We start from the raw sequence: 24,258 nt of genomic DNA on the forward strand, positions 1-24,258 counted from the left end.
AATGCCTGTGCGCTCTTTTCTTTTGCATTTCAATGCAAATCCAATACATAAAAAAAACTTACTTAACACACATGCGCTCCTCTCTTTTTATTCTCTTCATGCACTGCTGTGCATTTCCTTGGCTTTGGCTCCTGCTTCATTTTACAATATATTCAACTGCATAAAAACACCAGAACATATGCGCTCCACATTTTTATTTATAGATAGCTACTATGCATACATTTTCAAATGAGCAGCATTTCTTATGCACTACTGTGCATTTCTACAACAAAAAACATTCTTCATTCTTTTCGCACGAGATGTGCTTCACCCTTAATTTTTCGCTGCTCCAACATCTCTCGAATGGTCAACTCACAAATTACAACCCACGAGCATATTTCATTTTTGGCTCGTTATATATATTATATTAATGCTAAAACAAAAGGCATATAAAAAACTACGATTCCCAAAGAAAAGACATTAAATTTACATGCCGTAAAAGAAACTTAAGAGTTCTATCCACCACTATGACAATTTATTAAATGCGTTAATAAAAAAACTGCGGTCAACCCAATTTGTTTTTACTCCACGCAAGTATTTAAATCGTTGCAGGCTCGTACGCAGGTCCGTATGCAGCTTTAGACAATCAACGGCTGAGGACGCGCGAGGAGATCGGACGGCTGGAGTGGATATCGGAAGGCAGTTTGCAGCAGGACTTTAACGTCCGATAAATTGCGTTGGCTGATGTCAGGGGAGAGCCACGCGTCGCCTCCATAGTTTATCGAAGCCCAACAATACGGAAACCACCTTTATGCAAAAGCGGTGCGATATGCCCTGGGCGGTTTTGTGGTTTCATTCGGTTGTTTTTGGATGTAGCGTGCTGACTGAGTCGGCTGCCATCGCTGTCTCTGTCCGCCTGCAGTTGGAATTACCATTCCAACAATTGTAATACCTTTACAGTGGACCTATATTGTGCTGTGGTCCTTGGATCAGCCACCACAGTAAGGTTCTTTCCCTCTATTCTTATGAGTTTTATATCATGAATATCAGTCGAATAAGCTGCAGTAAGGATATAATTACATTTTTGGTTTACATTTTCAGAGAATTAGCATGTAAAGACAGATGGTTTAACCCCGAAATGGAAACTGGTTTCTCTACGGTCCCGTCCCAGAGTGTCGGGCAGACCCTTTTCAATTTGTACAAGCTTTTTCGCTTTGCTCTGGACGCTGGGTAAGTTTAATCCACACTCACACAATGTAGGCTCTATGCGACCGAATTACAAAAGCTACATATCAGCTTTATCTCTGGTTTTCTGAAGTTTGAGAGCCCTCCGAAAAATATATATTTCAGAGAACGTGTTATATATTTAAATGAAACTAAAAATCTGTGTCTTAAATTAATGAGCAGACCAATTTGATTTTGATTTAGCTAATTTAAAAATGTATCTATTTTATATTTTAAAACTATTTGTAAATAATCAAAAGTCTCCCTATATATTCCATGATCGAAATTGCCAATAATACATCGTACATAGAATGTTGGCAGAATTTTGATAAAATTTTGCCAATTCAGAGTTCCAGGTTTGGCAATGAATCAATCGCCGTATGTTTGGTTAACGGTAAATGAGCTCGTGCGCTTCAAGTCTAATGAAAGCCAGGAACTGTTTTACAAGGTAAAATAATTGGTTTTCCATTTTAGCCCACATTCAAATTGTTATTTCTGGCGCAACATTTAACGCATAGAAAACGCTTCCCATGGCTATGAATTGATTGTTTCTGTCTCTCTCATTGGTATCTTGTATGCAGGCCGTGGGCATTCAGGTGAGTGTTTATACTGCCATGCCTCGTTTCAGACACGTGGCAAGATGCACTTAAATTAATTGTGGTTTCTTCGGTCGCCCCCTTCCCTTTCCCTGACATTTCATTATTTCTTAGACTGCAGTATTCATTCCCTACGGAATCGGTGTAGTAGAGCTCGGAACAACAAAATTGGTGAGACATCATATTAATAATTATACTCACCCCAGCTATGGGCCTATGTACTACTCATCTGCATTCTGTTGATTCCATGTTTAATTCCAGGGTTTCACTTGTAGGTTCAACCGGATGAACAGAATAAATTGCGATTTTCAAGCCCAGCTATTGCAAGATCATGTAAGAAATATATATATATATATATATATATATATATATATATATATATATATATATATATATATATATAGTTCCATTGCCATTCTGGTTCCATTAGAGACATATAGTTGTATTTAAGGCTTCGCCATATTTATGTTGTTATTAATATTTGTGATTGGTCGGGAAATTTGCTGGACTTGGAGAAGGTAAGGATAGGGTTGGTGAGTATGGCAAGGGAACATGGCCGGCCGCTGCCGCCGCCGTAGGAAGGTTTGGTATGGTCAATGCTTTGGAACTTTGAACTCTCGACGTCTAGATGGATCTAATTGCATATCAAATATGTTGGAATTTAATTCCAACTGCAACATAAACAGCTGGACAGAAATTTGATTTGCTGTAGATATTCCAGACTGTTGGATGCCTCAAAGTCGTGCTTGATATTTTCCACATTTATGTGCATTAAATTTTCAGAATTAAATTCCCCTGCAATAGCCGTCTTCATTTCTTCAAAAGGCATCACCGCTTGCTGCATTCAATATGCAGATAAGCTTTAGAAGATATTTGTATTATTTTATTGTTGAAAGTCAAATATGTTTTAACATATAAATGTAGTGAACAGCAGTTCTGTTTTAGGTTAGAGAAGAATGATAGAAAGTTTTTTCTTGTAACGCACAGCAGTGCTGAAACTGTAATTTTCTGAGATAGTGAAAATCGGTTTGTGGAATTGAAGCGTTCCTGCTGTAATCCCTCTGTCAAGAGGAAGATGCTCTTCAGCATAATCTTTTGTGAAAATCCCTCTATGTGAGGAAGACGAATTTGTATCAGTTGGTTTACTGTTTATAAATAGAAGTTTTATTTGCGCGTTGCTGTTACACCGTAAGCAGAAAATAGTTTCTCGTTGTTGTTACACCGTAACCAGAAAATAGTCTTGACGTCAAAACAGAGTGTTGTTGATACACCAGTTTCAACATTGCTGAAACACCGACGCTGTTACACTGCAAACAGCAACTGACGAAACTGCGTTGCTGTTACACCGTATTCCGCAAACGATTTTTATTTCCGCTGTGTTAAAACAGAGTACTGTTTTGTTTTTCAGTTTTTGTTTAGAATTATCAGAAATTCCAACATGGTATCGGAGCTGGTCTAGGCACTCAGTGAGTCAAAAACAGAGTTTGTTTTTCACTGTAGGAGCTGTAAGAAGCTTATTGAGCAGATTTTCTCCAGCAGAGAAAGTTTTTGCTTGTTTTTTATTTATACAGTCAGTATCTCTTCTTTATTCATACAGGTTAAGATGGAAGATGCTGGAACAAGTTTGACAAATTCCCAACTACCACAGTTTAATGGGAAAAATCACAGTTATTGGTCCATAACAATGAAAGCATTGTTTGCTTCTTAAGGAATTTGGGAGCTGGTTGAAACTGACTATGCTGAACCTGCAGATGAAACAACATTCGCTGCTTTAACAGTAGCAGAAAGAGACCAATTGAAGAGCAACAGGAAGAAGGATGCCAAAGCCCTCTTCTTTCTCTTCCAATCAATACATGAAAGCGTTTTTCCACGGATTGTAGCAGCAACAAAATCCAAGGAGGCATGGGATATTCTCAAAACTGCCTATCAAGGCATGGAGAAGGTGAAGACTGCAAAGTTGCAGATGTTGAGGAGAGACTTTGAAACACTCAGCATGAAGGAATCTGATACAATAGATTCATTCTTCACTCAGGTTATTGGGTTGATAACCCAGATAAGATCTCATGGTGAGATTCTTGAAGAAAGAAGGATTGTAGAGAAGATCTTGAGAATTTTACCCTCAAGGTTTGAATCTATTGTGGTAGCAATAGAAGAAACAAAGGATCTCTCACAGTTCACGGTAGATGAACTGAGTGCTTCTCTTATGTCTCATGAACACAGACTAAGTAGAGGAACAAATTCCTCTTTTGAGCAAGCATTCAAGACTCAGATGTCTTTTGGCCAAGGAAAAGGTCGAGGCAGAGCAAATAACAGAGGTCGTGGAAGAAGCCAAAACAAAGGCAGAAATAATCCTGCAAGCACAAGTGGAAGGAGCTGCAATCAGAACCAAAATGAAGGTTCAAGCAAACAGCAAGCTCATGGACAAAGGTATGACAAATCCCAAGTCCAATGTCATTATTGTAAGAAATATGGGCACTACGCCAATGAATGTAGGAAAAAACAAAATGACATGAATAGTAGGCAGAATGCTAATTTTGCAAATGAAGAAGATAAGAATCCAAATATTGTGCTGTTAGCATGTAACATTTCACAAGACAAACAAGAAGATTTTTGGTTCTTAGACTCAGGTTGTAGTAATCACATGACTGGAAATATTGAAATGTTTGCCAATCTGGATGAAAATGTGAAATCTGAGGTAACAACAGGAACTGATAGTAAGATATCTATCAAGGGTAAGGGCAGAGTCAGTATCCGAGCAAGAAATGGAGAAGAGATGATTGTGCCAGAGGTATACTATGTACCTGGTCTGAAATGTAATCTTTTAAGCATTGGACAACTCATTAACAAAGGTTACAATGTGTTCTTCAAAGATGATATGTGTACAATCAGAGACATACCTCTAAGTAAGAAGATCATTGCACAGGTGCAGATGACCAGCAATAGAATGTTTCCTCTCAAACTCAGGGCAGATTTGAAGGAAGGAAGAACTATTGCAGCTATTACACAAGAAGTCTTTCAGGAACAAGTGAAAGATGAGAATTGGTTGTGGCACTTGAGATTTGGACATCTCAATTTCGGAGGCTTGAATATGTTGCACAGAAAGGGAATGGTAAAGGGATTGCCATTGATCGAGAAACCGGACAGCCTTTGTGAAGGCTGCATCTTGGGCAAGCAACACAAAGAAAGCTTTCCAGCAGGAAAGAGTATAAGGGAAAAAGCACCCTTGGAAATTGTTCACTTTGATGTCTGTGGACCGATGTAAATACCATCATTTGCCGGAAATAAATATGTTTTAACTTTCATTGATGATTACACCAGAAAGACATGGGTGTATATGCTGAAACAGAAGAGTGAAGTGTTTGAGAAATTCTGCCACTTCAAAACTCCTGCTGAGAAGCAGTGTGGGCATTATATCAAAGTACTCAGAACAGATAGAGGAGGAGAGTACATCTCCAAAGAGTTTCTGCGTTTTTGCAGAGAGAATGGCATACAAAAGCAGTTCATCGCGAGGTATACACCTCAGCAAAACGGTGTTGCCGAAAGGAAGCATAGGACCATTCTTGACATGGTCAGAAGTATGCTGAAGGCAAAACACTTGCTGCATGAGTATTGGGCAGAAGTTGTCATTTGCGCAGTTTACATCTTGAATAGATGCGCAACTAAAGCTTTCATGAACAAAATACTAGAAGAAGCATGGAGTGGTCAAAAGCAAACTGTCACTCATATGAGAGTATTCGGTTGTGTAGCATATGCACATGTACCGGATCAGCTAAGGAAGAAGCTTGACAATAAGGGGGGGAAGTGTGTCTTTATTGGCTATTGTGATGAGTCAAAAGCATACAAATTCTATAATCCATCCACCAAGAAATTAATAGTAAGCAGAGATGTGCAGTTCATTGAAAATGAATCTTGGGATGGAAGCTTAGAGAAGACAGTGAATGTGAAGACAATTGTGTCTCACGAAGAAGAAGAGGAAGGGACAGCAGCAAATAATCCTTCCTTGGTGGCTCCTCTTCCACCACAGCAAGCACAACAAACCACACCACAAGCTGGAATTCGAACAGCCTTGAGAAGTCAAGGAAGTGCTTCTCCAAGCACACCACAGGGATCAGAAATACCCTCAAGTTCGGATGGAACTCCAAGCACACCAAGAAGACCAAGATTCAGACATTTGAATGAGATTTATGAACAAGGAGAGCTAAGTAACAATACCGGTCTGAATTCATTATTCGCTTTGTATTTTCATGTTGATGACCCAGTTCATTTTGAAGACGTTGTAAATGAAGATAAATGGATTGAAGCAATGAATGAAGAAATTGGTGCAATTGAGAAGAGTAAAACATGAGAGTTAGTGGATCTCCCTGAAGGCAAAGATGCCATTGGAATTAAGTGGGTCTATAAGACCAAAAGCAATGTTGAAGGCAAGATTGACAGGCACAAAGCAAGACTTGTTGTGAAAGACTACAAGCAGCAACAAGGCAAAGACTATGATGAAACCTTTGCACCAGTAGCAAGGATGGAAACAGTCACAACAATGTTGTCTATTGCAGCACAACACAAATGGAAGATTTATCAGATGGATGTTAAATCTGCATTCCTGAATGGAGTGTTAAAAGAAGAGGTTTATGTTGAACAACCTCGAGGCTATGGAGTTGAAGGCCAAGAGCATAAAGTCTGCAAACTGAAGAAGGCTTTTTATGGGCTGAAGCAAGCTCCAAGAGCATGGTACAATAGAATAGATGCTTATCTAATTGAGAATGGGTTTGATAAGTGTGATGGTGAACCCACACTCTACATAAAGGAGAATGACGGTAAGATTCTTATTGTTGTTTTATATGTAGATGATTTGATTTTTACTAGCAATGATGCTTCTTTCATTGCTGATTTTAAAGCAGTCATGAAAAGTGAATTTGAAATGACCGACTTGGGCTTCTTAAGATATTTTCTTGGAATTGAAGTAAACCAAAGTGAAAATGCTGTTTTCATTTCTCAAGTTAAATATGTAGAAGCAGTGTTGAAGAGATTTAACATGCAGAACAACAAGGCAGCTGTGACTCCAATTGTAATGGGGTTGAAATTGACCAAAGAAGACAGTAGTAAGGATTTTGATCCAAAATTGTACAAGAGCATAGTTGGTAGCCTTATGTACTTGACTGCAACTAGGCCGGACATTATGCACGCTGTGAGTTTAATCTCCAGATTTATGGAAAGACCGAAAGAAACTCATTGGTAGGCAGCCAAGAGGATTCTAAGGTATGTAAATGGAATGAAGGGGTTTGGTATTTTATACTCCTCTTCTGAAAATTTCATGTTGACAGGTTACACTGACAGTGATTGGGTTGGAAGTGTTGATGATAGGAAAAGCACATCGGGGTATGTGTTTCATATGGGATCGGGAGCCATCTCATGGGCTTCTAAGATGCAACCAGTTGTGTCTTTGTCAACAACAGAGGCAGAGTATGTGGCAGCAACAGCAGCAGCATGCCAAGCAGTGTGGCTGAGAAGAGTTCTCAGAGATTTGTGTCATGAATAAGAAAAGGGCACAACCATTTACTGTGACAATAGCTCAGCAATAGCATTGTCTAAAAACTCTGTTTTTCATAAAAGGAAAAAGCACATAGACACCAAATTTCACTTCATACGTGAATTGGTTAACAATGGTGAGATTGTTTTGCAGCACTGCAGAACAGAGGATCAGTTCGCTGACATCTTGACAAAACCATTGGGAAAGAAAAGTTTTGATCATTTCAGGAAATGCCTGGATATGCAGAAAAAACCTAGCAGTTGAACTTAAGGGGGAGTGTTGGAATTTAATTCCAACTACAACATAAACAGCTGGAAAGAAATCGGATTTGCTGTAGATATTCCAGACTGTTAGATGCCTCAAAGTTGTGCTTGATATTTTCCACATTTATGTGCATTAAATTTTCAGCATTAAATTCCCCTGCAACAGCCGACTTCATTTCTTCAAAAGGCATCACCGCTTGCTGCATTCAGTACGAAGATAAGCTTTAGAAGATATTTGTATTATTTTACTGTTTAAAGTCAAATATGTTTTAACATATAAATGTAATGAACAACAGTTCTGTTTTAGGTTAGAGAAGAATGATAGAGAGTTTTTTCTTGTGACGCACAACAGTGTTGAAACTGTAATTTTCTGAGATAGTGAAAATCGGTTTGTGGAACTGAAGCGTTCCTGTTGTAATCCCTCTGTCAAGAGGAAGATGCTCTTCAGCGTAATCTTTTGTGAAAATCCCTCTATGTGAGGAAGACGAATTTGTATCAGTTGGTTTACTGTTTATAAATAGAAGTTTTATTTGCGCGTTGCTATTACACCGTAAGCAAAAAATAGTTTCTCATTGCTGTTACACCGCAACCAGAAAATAGTCTTGACGTCAAAACAGAGTGTTGCTGATACACCAGTTTCAGCGTTGCTGAAACACCGATGCTGTTACACTGCAAATAGCAACTGACGAAACTGCATCGCTGTTACATCGTATTCTGCAAACGATTTTTATTTCCACTGTGTTAAAATAGAGTACTGTTCTGTATTTCAGTTTTTGTTTAGAATTATCAGAAATTCCAACAAAATAATTATTCAAGGTCCGCCTCCTGGATTGATGAGGGCATTCAATTTGAATAATAAGATCATTGTAGTTTAATGATTCTATGAGGGAAGTACATCAAAAATAGTTTTGAGTCTTGACATATAACGATTGTAAGTTCCAGGAATGGAATTAATTTGTTGTCACGGAGTAGTTAAAAAATTTGCGTTCTCTAAAGCTGTGAAGACGGGTCGGGATGTGTGAAAACCCAGAGGTTTGTTTTGAAATTCCAACGCTGTTTGTAACTATCGTTTATTATTGAAATTGAAAAAGGTACACCATTATAATGTTCATGCAAACCTCAATTTCATATGTATTATATGTTTGAAAATATATGTTTTGTGTATCTAGGTGGGGTATGATTAATATTATGTTGCATGTTTCTTCAATTTTTTTATGAAATGAATGACATTACGTAAAATAAAATATTTTATGTAACTATAAATGCCATGAATGGGTGGTGTTTGCAGAGAAAAAAGTTTGGTGGAATGCAATGAAAAAGATTTTTTGAATAGGTAGTGTTGGCAAAGAATTTTTTTTGGCAGAATGCAATGAAAACATTTTTTATATAATATTGTTGTATTTGTGGAAAACAATTTCTTTTACGAGTGAAACCTATATGATTTATTAAAAAAAATCCATAAAACATCACACGATCAATTTTCAATGAATTACGCTATATATATCATAAGAAAAAGTATCTTTGAGACTTTAAATACTATAATTACCACACCACGAAATAAGTTGCTTTCACATAACATATAAATATCCATATTAATAATACAATATATTTTATATAATAATATAATAAAAATTTATTGCCCATTAATATAATTATACTTATTTTTAATAAGTATTTTTTTGAGTGGTGTATAGGATCATATGCCCTTACTAATCCAGTGAAGGGATGGATAATCTTTAAGTTTAATATAATATAAGAATATAATATATTTACTATTTTGTACATTGATATGTGGTTTGACGGTAAGTCTATTTGGACGAAGCTCAGAGACCGCAGTTTAAATTTCATTGAGTACACTGACCTGTTGTGGTGGCAGGAGATTCCCCACCCTGCCTTGGTAGCACACTACTTGCAGGTAGTTGGATGTACTCTTAGCAGGTAGTAGGTAGTTGGATGTACTCTTGCTGTTATAGTGTACCCTTGGTGTTAGGTAGTTGGATGTACTCTTGGTGTTATAGTGTACTCTTGGTGTCTCTTAGCAGGTAGTAGGTAGTTGGATGTACTCTTGGTGTTATAGTGTATACTCTTGGTGTTATAGCGGCAACACACTTTGCTAAAACCATAGGATCTTAGTATATCGACTTGCAGGTAGTTGGATGTACTCTTGGTGTACTCTTGGTGTTATAGTGGCCATAGGATCTTAGTATATCGAATTGCAGGTAGTTGGATGTACTCTTGGTGTTATAGTGGCAGCGACTTGGATGTACTCTTGGATGTGCTAAAACTATAAGATCTTAGTATATTGACTTGCAGGTAGTTGGATGTACTCTTAGTGTTATAGTGGCAGCTACGAGAATTGATCCTGGGTCTCCCATAGATTATGACTGGCAGTTACCGATTCACCATGTTGTTAAAAAATATATATTTACTATTTTATATGGCTTAGTTTTTAAGCACTTTTGGAAAATCTGGCAGATGGATTTTCCAAAATTCCCGCTGAGGTGACAATCTGCTGGTCCCCGACTGTCCAATTTGTCCATCCACTAGAAAAATGCCTCTGATGGTTCCCAACATCTAATAATGACCAGGGGCCGCCCCCACTGTCCTGATCAGACAACGCCATTAAAGCATTGAGTGGAACTGGAAACCATACCCTCCACACAGATGATGCCATTAAAGCACTGAGTGGAAACCATACCTTCCACATGGACGATGCCATTAAAGCATTGAGTGGAAACCATACCTTCCAGACGCAACCCCTCTAATTTAAAATGTGAATTTGAATTTTGTACATGCTGATAATTTGTTATCCAGCCACATTCCTGAAGAAATTTGAACCCCCACTTCGATTATCAGTTTTCCTTATCACTCCATGCATTTAGTTTAAATCCAAGCATGATAAAAATTCTAAAATTTGGAAATGATAATATTTTTCTAAAAACGCAAATTTAGAGATTTTACAACTGCTAAAATTGCAGAAATAAAACACAACAAAATTATGACAGCCACACACAGAAAATAACACAGTGATTTTTGGTCAATGTAACCCTGGAAAAACCCCCTACAACTCTTGGGGAAAACTAGTTTGAGAGCTCTTCTTTATTTCTGAAAATGCCTTTACAGAGAAACTGAAATACACAGTAAAAATTCTAGCGACCACAAATTACAACTTATCTCGATTTATGTGCTTGAACTCTACCTCGAAAATTGAACCAATAAATAAACAGCCAAAACAAAAAATTTTACAGCAATAAAACAACATTAAATGTTGTATGGCCAACCTCAAAAAATGTGCCCATAACTTGTTGTCCCTCTTCCTCAATTTTTGTGCCTTTCTCCTGCTATACAGTTTTCCCTTGGGATGCGTGCCAATAAATGTTGTTGCCCAGATTCACTGAAATGTATTTTTGCTACTCTCCTTTGCTTCCTCACTGCTCAGAAATTTTCTCCTTGCTGTCTCTTTTCTTTCTCTCAAATGCTCATGAAAGAATGAATTGATCTTTTTCTCTTCTCTTCTCCTTTTATTCTCTAAATGACCTTTTGCGTTACTCTAAGATCTAATGGTTGAGATTCATTTAGATCTAGGGATGAGAATAAATGTGAATTTAATTCTCACTTTCTATTTTTTAATTCACCCACTTAAATAAAGACCCACTTAGCCTTTTATTTCCATATTCACTTTTTCACTTTCTAATTCTTCATTCACTTTAATAACGTCACCTTTAAATTAGAATGTAATTTTACCACTTATAAAGTCACTTTTAAATTAGAATGTAACCTTACCACTTATAAAGTCACTTTTAAAATAAATTGACGTTACCATTTATAAAGTCACTTTAGGAGAAAAGTAAAAAATAAATTTGGACACTTTTCCCTAGGCCAAAGATCAAAGCCTTAGGGAACCACTTGTCCTCTGGTACCCAAGTTTTAACACTCACTCTTACCATGCAAAGTGTTCATCACCACTCCCATCTTGTCTCTGAAGTATACATGCTTGCCCCGTGGTAAGGCTTTGGTGAAAATATCTGCTACCTGCTTGTTTGTGGAAATGTACTCAAGCTTGATAGCTCCCTTTTGGACATAGTCTCTAATGAAGTGAGACTTGATCTCAATAAGCTTTGACCTGTCATGAAAAACTGGATTCTCCGTGAGTTTTATGCAACTTTGATTATCATATTAAATTACTGAAGGTCTCAATGCTTGACCAAATAGACCAAACAACATCTTGCAAAGCTATATGGCCTCACAACTAGCCAAACTAGCAGCCATATACTCTGCCTCAGCTAAAATCAATGCAACTAACTGTTGTTTCTGGCTGATCCATGACACAACTGCCGAACCCAACCCAAAACAACACTCGGAAGTACTCTTCCTATCCGAAGCACAACCTGCCCAATCTGAATCCGTGTACCTTGCCAGTCTCACTCCATCACCCTATCTATAATCTAGACCAAAATCCATTGTCCCTTGCAAGTAACGAAGAATGTATTTTGCAGCTACCCACTGGAATCTCCTGGGCTCACACATGAACTGACTCATAGTGTTAACTGCAAAACACATATCTGGTCGAGTGTTGACCAAATACATCAAACAACCGATCAATTGTCTGTATAGAGTAAGATCCACCAACTCAGAATCAAAAGCGTGAAGCTTCTTCTAGTTAGTCATCATAGGTGTAGACATGGGTTTTGCAGTCCTCCATGTGAAATTTGCTAAGAATATCCACAATGTACTTCCCTTTTCCCAGGAAGAAATGCCCCTCCTCCTACCACACCTCCAATCCCAGAAAATAATGTATCAAGCCAATATCCTTCATCTCAAACTCTGAAGCAAGATCTCTCTTGTAGCCCTTAATGAGTCTCTCTGCACCAGTGATGATCAAGTCATCAACATACAACACTAGAACGAGAGGCTTCTCACCCACCACGATGAAGTATAGGTTTGGATCAACCCCACTCTTTGTGAAACCCAACTGCTACAAGTATGTATCAATCCTCGAGTACCAAGCTCTAGGAGCTTGCTTCAGGCCATAGAGTGCCTTTTTCAATCTGCATACATGGGACTCCTTCCCATGCACCTCAAAGCCCTGCGGCTGGTCAATATAAACCTCCTCCTAAATGAAGCCATTGAGGAATGCGGTCTTCACATCCATCTGGTGGATCTTCCAACCCATCTCTGCTGCAATCGATATAATGGAGCGAATAGATGTATACCAAGCTACGGGCGTGAAGATCTCCTCATAGTCAACTCCCTCTGCCTGTGAGAACCCTCTCACCATAAATCGAGCCTTGAACTTCTCAATGCTACCATCTGTAGCATGCTTTATCTTGTAGAGCCATCTAGAAGTAATAACCGATTTAACTTTAGGCCTCGACACTACCTCCCAAACATTGTTCTTCATAATAGAAGAATACTCCTCCATCATGACCTCTCCCCAGACCTGCTGGTTGGCTGCCTCCTCATAACTAGAAGGCTCGAAGTCAACAATGCTTGTTACCAATGGCATGTAACTACAAAACTTCTCAGGTGGTTTACTCTCTCTAACATGTCCCTTTGGCCCAACAACTGATGTGGCCTCGCACAAGGTATCTTGAAGCCACTTGGGCTTCTTCTTCCCTGAGCATACTTCTACCACCAGAGTGAAAGAATCCTCATCATCATCAGAAGCCTGAACTCCTGAAGGCCTGCCAACTAACCTCATGCTTGAATATGTGCCTGTAGAAGCTGAAGTACCGTGCGAACTATCCATTAGTGGACTACCCTGGGAACTATTCTATAGACTGCCTTGCATGCTGCCTGAAGAACCACCCACCCAACTCTAAGAGCCACTGCTCACTGATGGACCTGACACTGTAATTGATGTACCTCTTGATTCCTAACCACTGGATCCATGTGATTGACTCAACTGCTCTTGAGGGTCAGGTCACTCTGGATACTCTAACTCCCGTGACCTCCTGAAAGCTATCTGCTCCTCAAACTTCACATCTGGGCTGACAACCACTTTCCTCTGCGTAGGAATATAAATCCAATAAGCTTTCGAGGACTCACTATAACCTAGAAAGATACCCTTGTCTGTAGTGGGCTCTAGCTTGGTCCTGTTCTCCTTGGGGACATAGGAATATGTAAGGCACCCAAAGATACGAAAGTGCCCAACATCAGGTTTCTTCCCAGAAAAAGCCTCCTCTGGAGTCACGTTCCCTAGGGCACAATGTAGACTCCCGTTTTGCAAGTACATAGCAGTGTTGCAGGCCTCTGCCCACAAAAATAAAGGTAACCCCTGATCATGAAGCATGGCTTTGGCAGCCCCTGCAATGGATTTGTTCTTCCTCTCTGCAACCCCATTCTGCTGGGGGTAGTAAGGAATTGTGAACTCCCTCCTTATGCCTGCCTCAGCATGAAAATCAACAAACTCACCAAGGCTATAATCCCCTCCATTGTCCAACCTGAGGACCTTGATCTTCCTACCTATATGGGTCTCCACAAGAGCTTTGAACTCTTGAAACTGCTTGATGACCTCACTTTTGGTCTTCAAGAAATAAATCCTGGTCTTCCTGGAGTGGTAATCAATGAATAAAACATAGTATTCATATCCAGTCAAGGATACATGAGACATCTGACCACTCACATTGGTATGAATCAAGTCAAGGATCCCAGTCATTGTGCTATCACTGCTGGGAAAAGGGGATCTGGCAAACTTCCCCATAGCACATCCTTTGCATACATCAAGGTGATCAGAACTAAAATCTGGCACACCAGTGGTGATCTCCCGTAACGTACTCAAGGCCCCATGATACATGTGCCCCATCCTGCGGTGTGAAATCTCACACAACTCTGAACTGCTAGATCTGCTGTCGGTCCTGTCCCAGGTGCTGCTACTCAATGCCTTCAGGGGTTGGAATAACAACTTGTACACCTTAGCATGGCACACACCAATCTCTCTAGCTGAAGAAGCTGGTGTTCCCCTAGGATATATAAGCACCTGCCCTCTCTTGAACAACACAACATACCCTCTATCCTCAAGTGTTGAGACGGATATCAGGTTCTTCTTCATTCCAGGCACATATAGAACATCTGACACTTTCAAGGGAGGTTTGGGTCCCCTATCAAATGTCAATGTCCCCACACTGATTGCTCTAACAATGTTGTCATCACCAAGTACTACCTCCATATCAGTATCACCCTCTGAAAGCTCTGAGAAGTACTCTCTGACTCCTGTCATGTGGCGGGAAGCACCACTGTCAACATACCAAATGCTAGAAGATGCTCTGCTAGTAGCGAGGAAGGCACACTCCCTCTGAACTTGTATGGCAAGTGACCCTGCACTAGTGGCCTCACAAGCTATGAACCCAAAATCCCGATCAAATCTCTTTGACAAGCTCTCTATCTCTGCAGAAGCTGCCATGGGTTTGTCTTTCCCTTTCTTGTTCTTCTTCTCTGGATACACAACAGCATAGTGTCCCAAATTTTGACAATTCCAACATTTGACTTTGGAATAGTCCTTCTCCTTGTTCTGCTACTTGCCTTTACCTTTGCTTTTTCCTCCATTGTTGGAAGATTGCTTCTTTGCTCTGCCCTTCTTTCCTCTTGCTAACAATGCCACATTGTCATCCTCCTTTACCTGTTTGGCTACCCCAAGATGGTTCTTTCTGATCTCATTCTGAATGCAATCATCCCACAACCTCTCCCAATTGGGAAGGGTTTCCCGTGCAACAATGCCATCCACAAAATTCTCCCAAGTCATGGGAAGACCATTCAAAGTAATTCTCACCAACTCAGTGGGTGCAATGATCTCACCTACGGCTGCCAACTCATCTCTCACTGAAGTGATCTTTGTGAGGTATGTTGTAGCACTTTTAGTCTTAGCCATTTTAGTTGCCCTCGGTTTCTCCTTTAGGACCATTTTTCTGTTTTCATTTGAGCTCTGGTAAAGACTGGTCACGGCTGTCCACATTTCATGTGCATAAGTCTTTCCTCTCACATGAGGAATGACATAGTCTTTGATTCCTTCGAGAATAATCTTTTTGCCTTAGCATTCCTTTTATTAAACTCTGCTAACTGTACAGGGTCAGCAGGTATTGTTATTGGGTTCTATGTGGTATTTACCATAATGCCCCAGACTTCTGCTTCCTCAAAGATGCTCTGGATTCACTCCTTCCATGCACTGTAGTTTTTCTGCCAATCCAACCTGTCTTCAACTCTCAAACCCAAAGACATGTTTCACTCAAACTGAAATTTTCAAATATGTGGTAAAGGTTTTTGTTTTCTGTGTAAAAATTAGCTTGCAATAATTTTCACTTTGTTGTCCCAAACTGCACTTTTTAGCTAACCAAGCTCTGATACCATGAAGAAATTTCAACCCCCACTCCGGTTATCAGTTTTCCTTATCACTCCATGCATTTAGTTTTAAATCCAAGCATGATAAAAATTCTAAAATCTGGAAATGATAATATTTTTCTGAAAACAAAAATTTAGAGATTTTACAACTGCTGAAATTGTAGAAATAAAACACAACAAAATTATGATAGCCACACACAGAAAATAACACAGTGATTTTTGGTCAATGTGATCTTGGAAAAACCCCCCTACAACTCTTGGGGAAAACTAGTCTGAGAGCTCTCCTTTATTTCTGAAAATGCCTTTGCAGAGAAACTGAAATACACAGTAAAAATTCTAGAAACTACAAATTACAACTTATCTCGATTTCCGTGCTTGAACTCTGCCTCAAAAATCATGCTAATCAACAAACAACCAAGACAGAAATTTTTACAGCAATAAAACAGCATTAAATGGTGTACGACCAACCTTGAAAAATGTGCCCAGAACTTGTTGTCCCTCTTCCTCAATTTCTGTGCCTCTCCTATTGTATGTTTTTTCTTTGGGATGTGTGCCAATAAATGTTGCTGCCTAGATTCGTCGAAATGTCTTCTTGTTGCTCTCCTTCACTTCCTACTGCTCAGAAATTTTCTCCTTGCTCTCTCTTCTCTTTCTCTCAAATGCTCGTGAAAGAATGAATTGATCTTTTCCTCTTCTCTTCTCCTTTTAGTCTCTAAATGACCTTTTGGGTTTCCCTAAAATCTAATGGCTGAGATTTATTTAGATCTAGAGATGAGAATAAATGTGAATTTAATTCTCACTTCCTATTTTTTAACTCACCCACTTAAATAAAGACCCACTTAGCCTTTTATTTCCATACGCACTTTTTCACTTTCTAATTCTTCATTCACTTTAATAAAGTCACCTTTAAATTAGAGTGTAACTTTACCACTTATAAAGTCACCTTTAAATTAGAATGTAGCTTTACCACTTATAAAGTCACTTTTAAATTAAATTGACTTTACCATTTATAAAGTCACTTTAGGAGAAAAGTAAAAAATAAATTTGGACACTTTTCCCTAGGCCAAATATCAAAGCCTCAGGGAACCACTTGTCCTCTGGTACCCAAATTTTAACAATTCCACTGATTCATAGTCATCATTAGATGCAAAAGTGACGACGATACACGCATTCCATGGATTCACGGTCTCCGTTAGATGCAAGAACAACTGCGATATAGGTGGTGATGCCACCATTTCCATCACAAGTATACCTCAATCAATTGTTGCATAATGAATTTGAAGGAAAGAAAAGTGTTGCAGAGAGGTCAAGTGTTCGAATCCTTTCTTGAAAGACTTTACACATTTCTTGGTTATAAAGTGATTTGGAGGAATTGTATTAGGGAGGCCGAAGGAGGCCACCCACCCGGAAGCCTGGAAGGCCACCCTCGCAGAGGCCATTTTCATGCTCATCTTTGTCTTTGCTAGCGAAGGGTCTGACATGGATTTTGGCAATTCATTTACAAAAATCACTTCATTTATTCTTTATTTGGAGATTCACGGGTCTATTGTTGTTGTAATTTTAATGCAGTGTCAATTTCTTGCAGACAAACTTACGAGTGAAGCTTCAACCATCACAGTTTTTTGCATGCATCTCAGTCAACTTTATCTCTACAAATCTCACCTGCTTTTAAGCCGTTGGTGGTGTTGTACACTACGGAACTATGTCTGTTGCTAGTGCCCCCTCTTCGACGAAATTAAGTGTGTTAGTTGGATCACCGTTTGTTTAACCAAGTACTTCATTGTGATCAATAGATTTTGGTTATAGCTATCCAATCAATTGATAAGCTACTAATGTACTGCATCTACAATAAACATAAGGGAGATTTCTAAAATATATAAAAACATTGTTATACAACAGCATTTTATCTACTAATATTGAAGAATAAAATGAGTATAGAAAAATGGTAAGTGTAGATTGTACAATGAGCAATGTGTAATGGGAGGGAATGTTGGCCCCACTAACCAATCTGAGGATGGGGCACTATCTCGTGACAGGCACAACCTCTTCTAGTATATGTTTATATATTCTTTTTGTGATTTGGAGGAAAAAAGAGGGCAATTCATAAGAAACTTTTTGGTTATCTAGTAAAAATGAGAGAAATTTATAAGAGATTATTTGGTTATTAGATATGGAAAGGCAAAGAGGAGTAAACACAAATTAATATATCATGAAAATTTCTATTCATTGAATTTCCCAATACAAATTTTCTGAGTTGTCATTATTGGCTCTTCTAGCCTCATACATCACACACATAATAACAATGACCCAATCACGAGTATATAAATCTTAATTTTATAGATATGGAATATTGTAAACTCCAACTAGATTGGACTCAACTTCTGCTAACTTGTTCATACACACTGGTACTAAATTAGAATTTTCCAAATATAGATTCAACTCGAACTAACTCACACTGTCTCAAATTAACCTACACTCTTAATATTGATTTCACTGCATGCGGGAGAAATTTACTATTTTCAACGCTCCCCTTAATTACGAATGTATGGCTCAACACAGCTCAAACATAACTCAACATGACTTAAACATGTTTGTTGGTCTAAGCCTCAACTATCCTTACAATGACTTGAAACTTTTACAATTTTGAATTTTCTTTCTCATTTCTTCCAAAATCTATAACATGCTTTATTCTTTGTTATGTTTTCTTGCTCTAACTTACATATTTCTTGACTTGCTGCTATTGCAATTCTTCTTTGACTTCTCTTGTATTGTTTTCAGCTTGTCTTCTATAGCTTCCTCTTCAACAGTTCCTTCAATTATGGACTATGACCACAACTCTTCATCTTCAAATTATCCTCTTTGCTCCTGCTTCTTGCGCTTCATATTCTTGATTTTATTTCTTCTTTCACTTCATATTCTTGATTTTCTTTCTGCCATATTTTTTCATAGAAAAATCTGACTCCATGACTCAAAAATTGTTTCAATTCTTTCTTCTTTGTCTTTAGAAACATCCATATCTTTCTCTTCACATTCATGATCAGGAACAACTATTTTTTTCCTATAAATGTACACTCAAGATCATCATTAGACTTACATGTAAAATCATAATCACTCCACTTTTTCTGGTTAGCAATTTCAATTAATTCTTTTATTCTAAGCCTTGCTTTTGGACCATCATTAATTTATTCAATTAATTTCTCAATCTATTCTTTAATAAACTTCAAATCTTCATCAAACTTATTAACAACTATCTGCATTTAAATTAAACATAATATTTACTTAATTTAGTTATTTAAATTAATTCATATCTATTAAATTCCTAAAATATATCAGCAATTTGTTATACAACAACATTCTTTTTTTTGGTCAAGTAAGAAGGAATCATTAAATTAACCACAGTAATAATATTACATATTTTACAATGTAACCCTTGTGTTTACCCGAAAAGGTCCTCATGTCCTAACTAAAGTGGAAATGGCTTAAACCTTTTACAAAAAATGGAACCAACCCCTTAAACGGGTGAAAAGTCTAACACTCAAAATAATTACATTTTCTACCATGAGAAAATGGCGGGTCCACAATCCAGTGCATCGCCCTCCCACTACGCTTACTGAACCTCCGCCCAGCAAAATCAGTGATTACCATTTATCATTGAGATGAAAAATATCCTCATTTGATCGTTGTGTTTCCATTGATCCATATAGCGATCAATGAACAGACAAACCTGCATCACTTCCAGAATTGTTCCTCACGTCACTGTATCCTTGGTCTTCCTCCTCTGCTCTCCACCTTTCCCATTGCTCCATATCTTTGGTAGCTTGACAGAGACAATCCTCAAATAGTTTGCCTGGGGGTAATAGCTCCCAGACGTGTCGGGTGTCCCTTTCCTTATTAATCACTCCTTCGTTTTCCAAACGATCTGCTACCATGTTAGCCTTTCTCTTCACATGGACAAAGCTTACAGTCATTAGGGTTTGGAAGTGGCAGTGAATACAGTGAAAGACTTGTGAGAGCCTCCTATGTTTCGACACTTTATCCGGTGTTGTACCATTTCAAATATTCTTGGCCGCTCTGATAATCAGTTCCGAATCTGCTTCAATGATGTTATTATGTGAATCTAAATTCACTATTATTTCCAGGCATTTCTCTAGGGCCACGAGTTCCGCCATGTTATTACTGGCCTTCCCCAAGTGGCCATGAAAGATTTTCTTTATTTGCCCCTGTTCATCTCTTATAACACCTCCAAAACCAGCTAACCCTGGGTTAGCCTTAGATGCTCCATCTATATTGACCTTTAAGAAACCATGAGGAGGAGGCTTCCAAATGTTTATGTTTGAATTTATTTGGCTTACTCCCTTGATAATGCCCTATGGGCTTATGGATTGAAGACCCAAATGTAGTAGAATACTTGCATCTTGGGGTAGAGGAGGGTCCTTAGGTAGAGTCCTCAGCAAGCTACTAAATGTATCTTTAAGTTGCCTTAAAATTTGGTCAATTATGTGCTGGGGCTTGCTAGCTTTGTTCTGGAAGATCCGATTGTTGTGTTCTTTCCATATATTCTAGATAACAAAGCCTAGAACCAGGGTCTGGGCTTTATTAATAATTTCATTCCCCGAGAAGTTTTTCCTCCAGTTCCTCGAAGTGTTGGAGATGCTAAGTTTGTCCCTATCAGTATGTTTAAAGATTGTTGCCACCCAGTCCCACACAGTGGAGGTGAAAGGGCAGAGGTTAAGAAGGTGATTCATCGTCTCCTCTTGAGAGTTGCAAAGGTAGCATTTGGATGGTCCAGTGAAGCCTTTTTTCAGGAGATTTTCCCAAGTTAAGATTTTTCTTTGATGAACTAGCCAAATAAATAATTTTATTTTCATCTAGTGAGGGCTCTGCCAAAGATTCTTCCAAACTTGATCAGGATTGGGATAGTTAAAACCTATTACTACCTGTTTTGCTTCTTTGAGATTAAAGTTGCCTTCATTGTTCTTTCCCCATCTTAGTTGGTCAGGCAAGGAGGATACCAGAATCCTTCTATGCTCTAGTTCCTGGGTAAGAGAGTCTGCCTGGGCTCTCAGAGGACTCTCTTCATTGTGGCCTAGATCCTTCCAAGTTATCCATTTTTCATCGTTCCTTTCCTGGTTCCAGAAGTATTTCACCATAACTAGACCTTTGTTGTCTATGTCATTCTTGAGAGCTGCTAATTCATCCTTTGACAAGTTGGGTTCCTGCTACCAGTTATCCTCCCAAAATTGTGCTAGATTTCCAGCTCGAATTTCCTAGAAACTATGTTGCTAAACAATAATTTTGTTTTCCCAGGCAAGGTTCCAAATATGGGAGCCCTTAATGTTCCTTGACATTCTAATATGATCTTTCTCCTACCAATTCTTGGCATATTTTTCTTTCCAGAGCTTAGCCCAGGGAGTAGCTGATTCCTTGATCCATCTCTGCTAGAGTTTAGCTCCTGAAACCTTGTTGATGGTTTCAGGATCATGAAGGCCCAAGCCACCATGGTTCTTAGGTTTTCAGATTTTATCCGAGGCTACTAAAGCCCATTTATCTTTCACTTCTCCTTTGCCCCATAGAAAGTCCCTTTGTATACTCCTGATTTGCTGTGTGACTCCTTTAGAAGCAGGAAGAGTAGAAAACATGTAAATGGGAATGGCCTGTAGTACAGCCTGTGTGAGTATAAGGTGCCCGCCAAGTTTAAAGATCTGCATGTCCATTTTCTGATCTTGTCCTGCATTTTATTTGTAGTTGGCTCCCACACTTCCTTGCTGAGAGGTTTATCTGTGAGAAGTATGCCCAAATACTTGGAAGGTAGCTGGTCCCTTTGAAATCCAAGAATTCTGGTGATATATCTTTGGATAGCAATGTCAGTATTAAAGAAAAGAACTTTTTATTTGCTGAGGCTCACCTCTATGCCAACAGCCTTAGCAAATTCATTCAAAATTTGTTTGATCGTTCTGGCCTCCCTGACTGTGGGTAACCCTTGCAGCATTGTGTCATCCACAAATTGCTGATGTGTGTTTGCTGCTCCATCCGCGGTGAGTTTGATGCCCTAGATTCTTCCTTCAGCATTAGCTATTTTAATCGCTCAATCAAGGCCTTCCATCACGAGAACAAAGAGAAAAGGTGAGAGTAGATCCCCTTGTCTGAGGCCTCTGGAGGTTGTCAAGAGTCTTGAAGGAGCACCATTAAGCAGGATGGAGAAACTAGTTGTGGTAACTAGTGCCATCACCCATCTTATCCAGTTTTGGTCAAAGCCATAGGCTTTTAGAATTGCTCTTATATAAGACCAGCTAATCTTGTCTTAGGCTTTCGCTAGATCTAATTGAATGATCATACCAGCTTGTTTGTTGATTTTGATCTAGTGTACCACCTCATGAACTTGGATAATATTATTGACGATTTGTCTTCCTTCCACATAGCCTGTTTTCTCCTCTGAGATGGGAGCTGGTAAGAGTGGCTTGAGTCTGTTGGCTATCACCTTGGAAATAAATTTATACACCACATTACATAGGGTTATGGGTCTGAAGCCATCCAGAGTCACGGCATTTTCATTTTTTGGGATCAGCGCTGTGAAGGATGCATTGAACGCCTTTAGAACCTTTTTGGATCTTCTTGAGTCTTACACCACCTTAAGGATGTCCTGTTTAACTGTTTTCCAACATGCTTTGAATAAGTATACATTAAAACCACCTAGGCCAGGAGCTTTTCAATTTTGCATTTCATTGATCACCTCACTAACCTCCTCTTCTGGCACTAGCCTGTTAAGATTGTGGTTATCTTCTCTAGTGACCAGCTGAGGGATGTACTATGCGAAATGGTTGATGAACCTAGATTTGTCCTCCAGGGGCTCCTCTGCAATACTGAGGAAGTGTTGTACAAGAAGAGATTCCATTTCCTTCTGAAAGAAAATTTCTCTCCCTTGAGAGTCTTTGAGCTTTGTAATTCTGTTGTGTGCCCTGTGATCCATGGTGAATTTGTGGAAGAACTTTGTGTTTCTTTCTCCCTCTTTTATCCACTGTATCCTTGACTTTTGCCTCTAGAAAATCTCCTCTTGTAAGCACCGATCTTCCCATTCTTCCTGCAAAGTTTCAACTAGATTTTTCCACTCCTTAGTAAAGCCCTCTGCGATGTTGATCCTATTGATTTCCTGGAGTTTCTGCTAATCTTCTCTTTTGGATTTGAAGATATTTCCAAATTCCTTTTTGTTTGAGCTTTTAATCTTGACTTTGATATGTTTAAGTTTCTGTTGGAGCATGAACATTTTGGTGCCTTGAGTGTTTAGATCCTCTTTCCACCATTTGCCAATATTACTGTTGAATTTAGGATGAGAGAGTGAGGCATTCTCAAACCTGAAAGGTCTGTTTTTTGGTATTCCCATAAAAGTGGCTTCCAATTGAACAGGCCAATGATCTGAACCTCCAAAGGGAAGAATAGAAGCTGTCATGGCTGGGCCTGAGAGAAAGTGTTCCTCTGAGATAATAAATCTGTCTAATTTAGAGGCGACTTGTGAAGCCCCTCCCATCTTATTGTTCCAGGTGAAGGTCCCATTTATTGCTTCCGTGTCCACTAACCGCATATTCATTATGAAGTTCTGGAAAACCATGGAATCTGCACTTAGCTGCCTGTTGCCCCCTTTTTTCTCTATAAGAGATTTTATCATATTCAAGTCTCCTGCAACGATCCAGAGCATATTAGGGTATCTTGCTCTTAGTTCCTCAAGGGAGGTAAGAAGATTGAATTTATCTTCTTGCTTTTGAGGGCCATATACATTAGTGATCATGTATACCTCCTTGTCCCCTAAAGGTTGAAATACCAAAGAAAGATAGTTCCTAGATGCCTCAGCATCTAGTATTCCAAATTTTTATGGATCCCCTAGCGTGACAATCCCCCCCGCTGAGTTTTTTGCTTTAACTTCTAGATATTCATACTTGATTAGCCATTTCTTATGTATTTCTCTAATCTTATCCATCGAGCATTTTGTCTCCTGAATAAACACCATATCTAGTTTTTCTTCTTTTATTCTATTACTGCGATTTCTTTGTTTCCTTCTATTTCCTAAGCCTCTAATATTCCAGGTTGTGAGCTTCATTAAGAAAGATTAGTAAAAGAGTAGCTGGTAAGCTCTTGCATTTTACCTGAGTTAATCAATATTTTTCCACATTCATTTAGCAGTTCCTTTTGTCTTTTTCTTCCTCTTTTCCTGCCTGGGTTCTTCAGAGATAGTGCCCATGTCTCCTCCATCATTTTGACCCCTCTGTATTCCTGGCTTTCATGATTTATTTTGATTCCATTTCCTTTCGATTGTGATCTCCATAGGAATAGCTGTTGAACCCTGTCA

At 38.8% G+C, this 24,258-nt stretch overlaps 1 pseudogene; it reads left to right on the forward strand.

The window, feature by feature from the left end:
- Positions 1–342: 342 nt before the first annotated feature.
- Positions 343–24,258, forward strand: part of LOC149185709 (basic helix-loop-helix protein A-like) — a 156,698-nt pseudogene continuing 132,782 nt past the window's right edge.

This window comes from Pinus tabuliformis, chromosome 3_1 (genome assembly GCF_031772625.1).
Source record: "Pinus tabuliformis cultivar Carrire ecotype Pingquan chromosome 3_1, CPIR1, whole genome shotgun sequence".
In the NCBI taxonomy this organism is placed as follows: Eukaryota; Viridiplantae; Streptophyta; class Pinopsida; order Pinales; family Pinaceae; genus Pinus; species Pinus tabuliformis.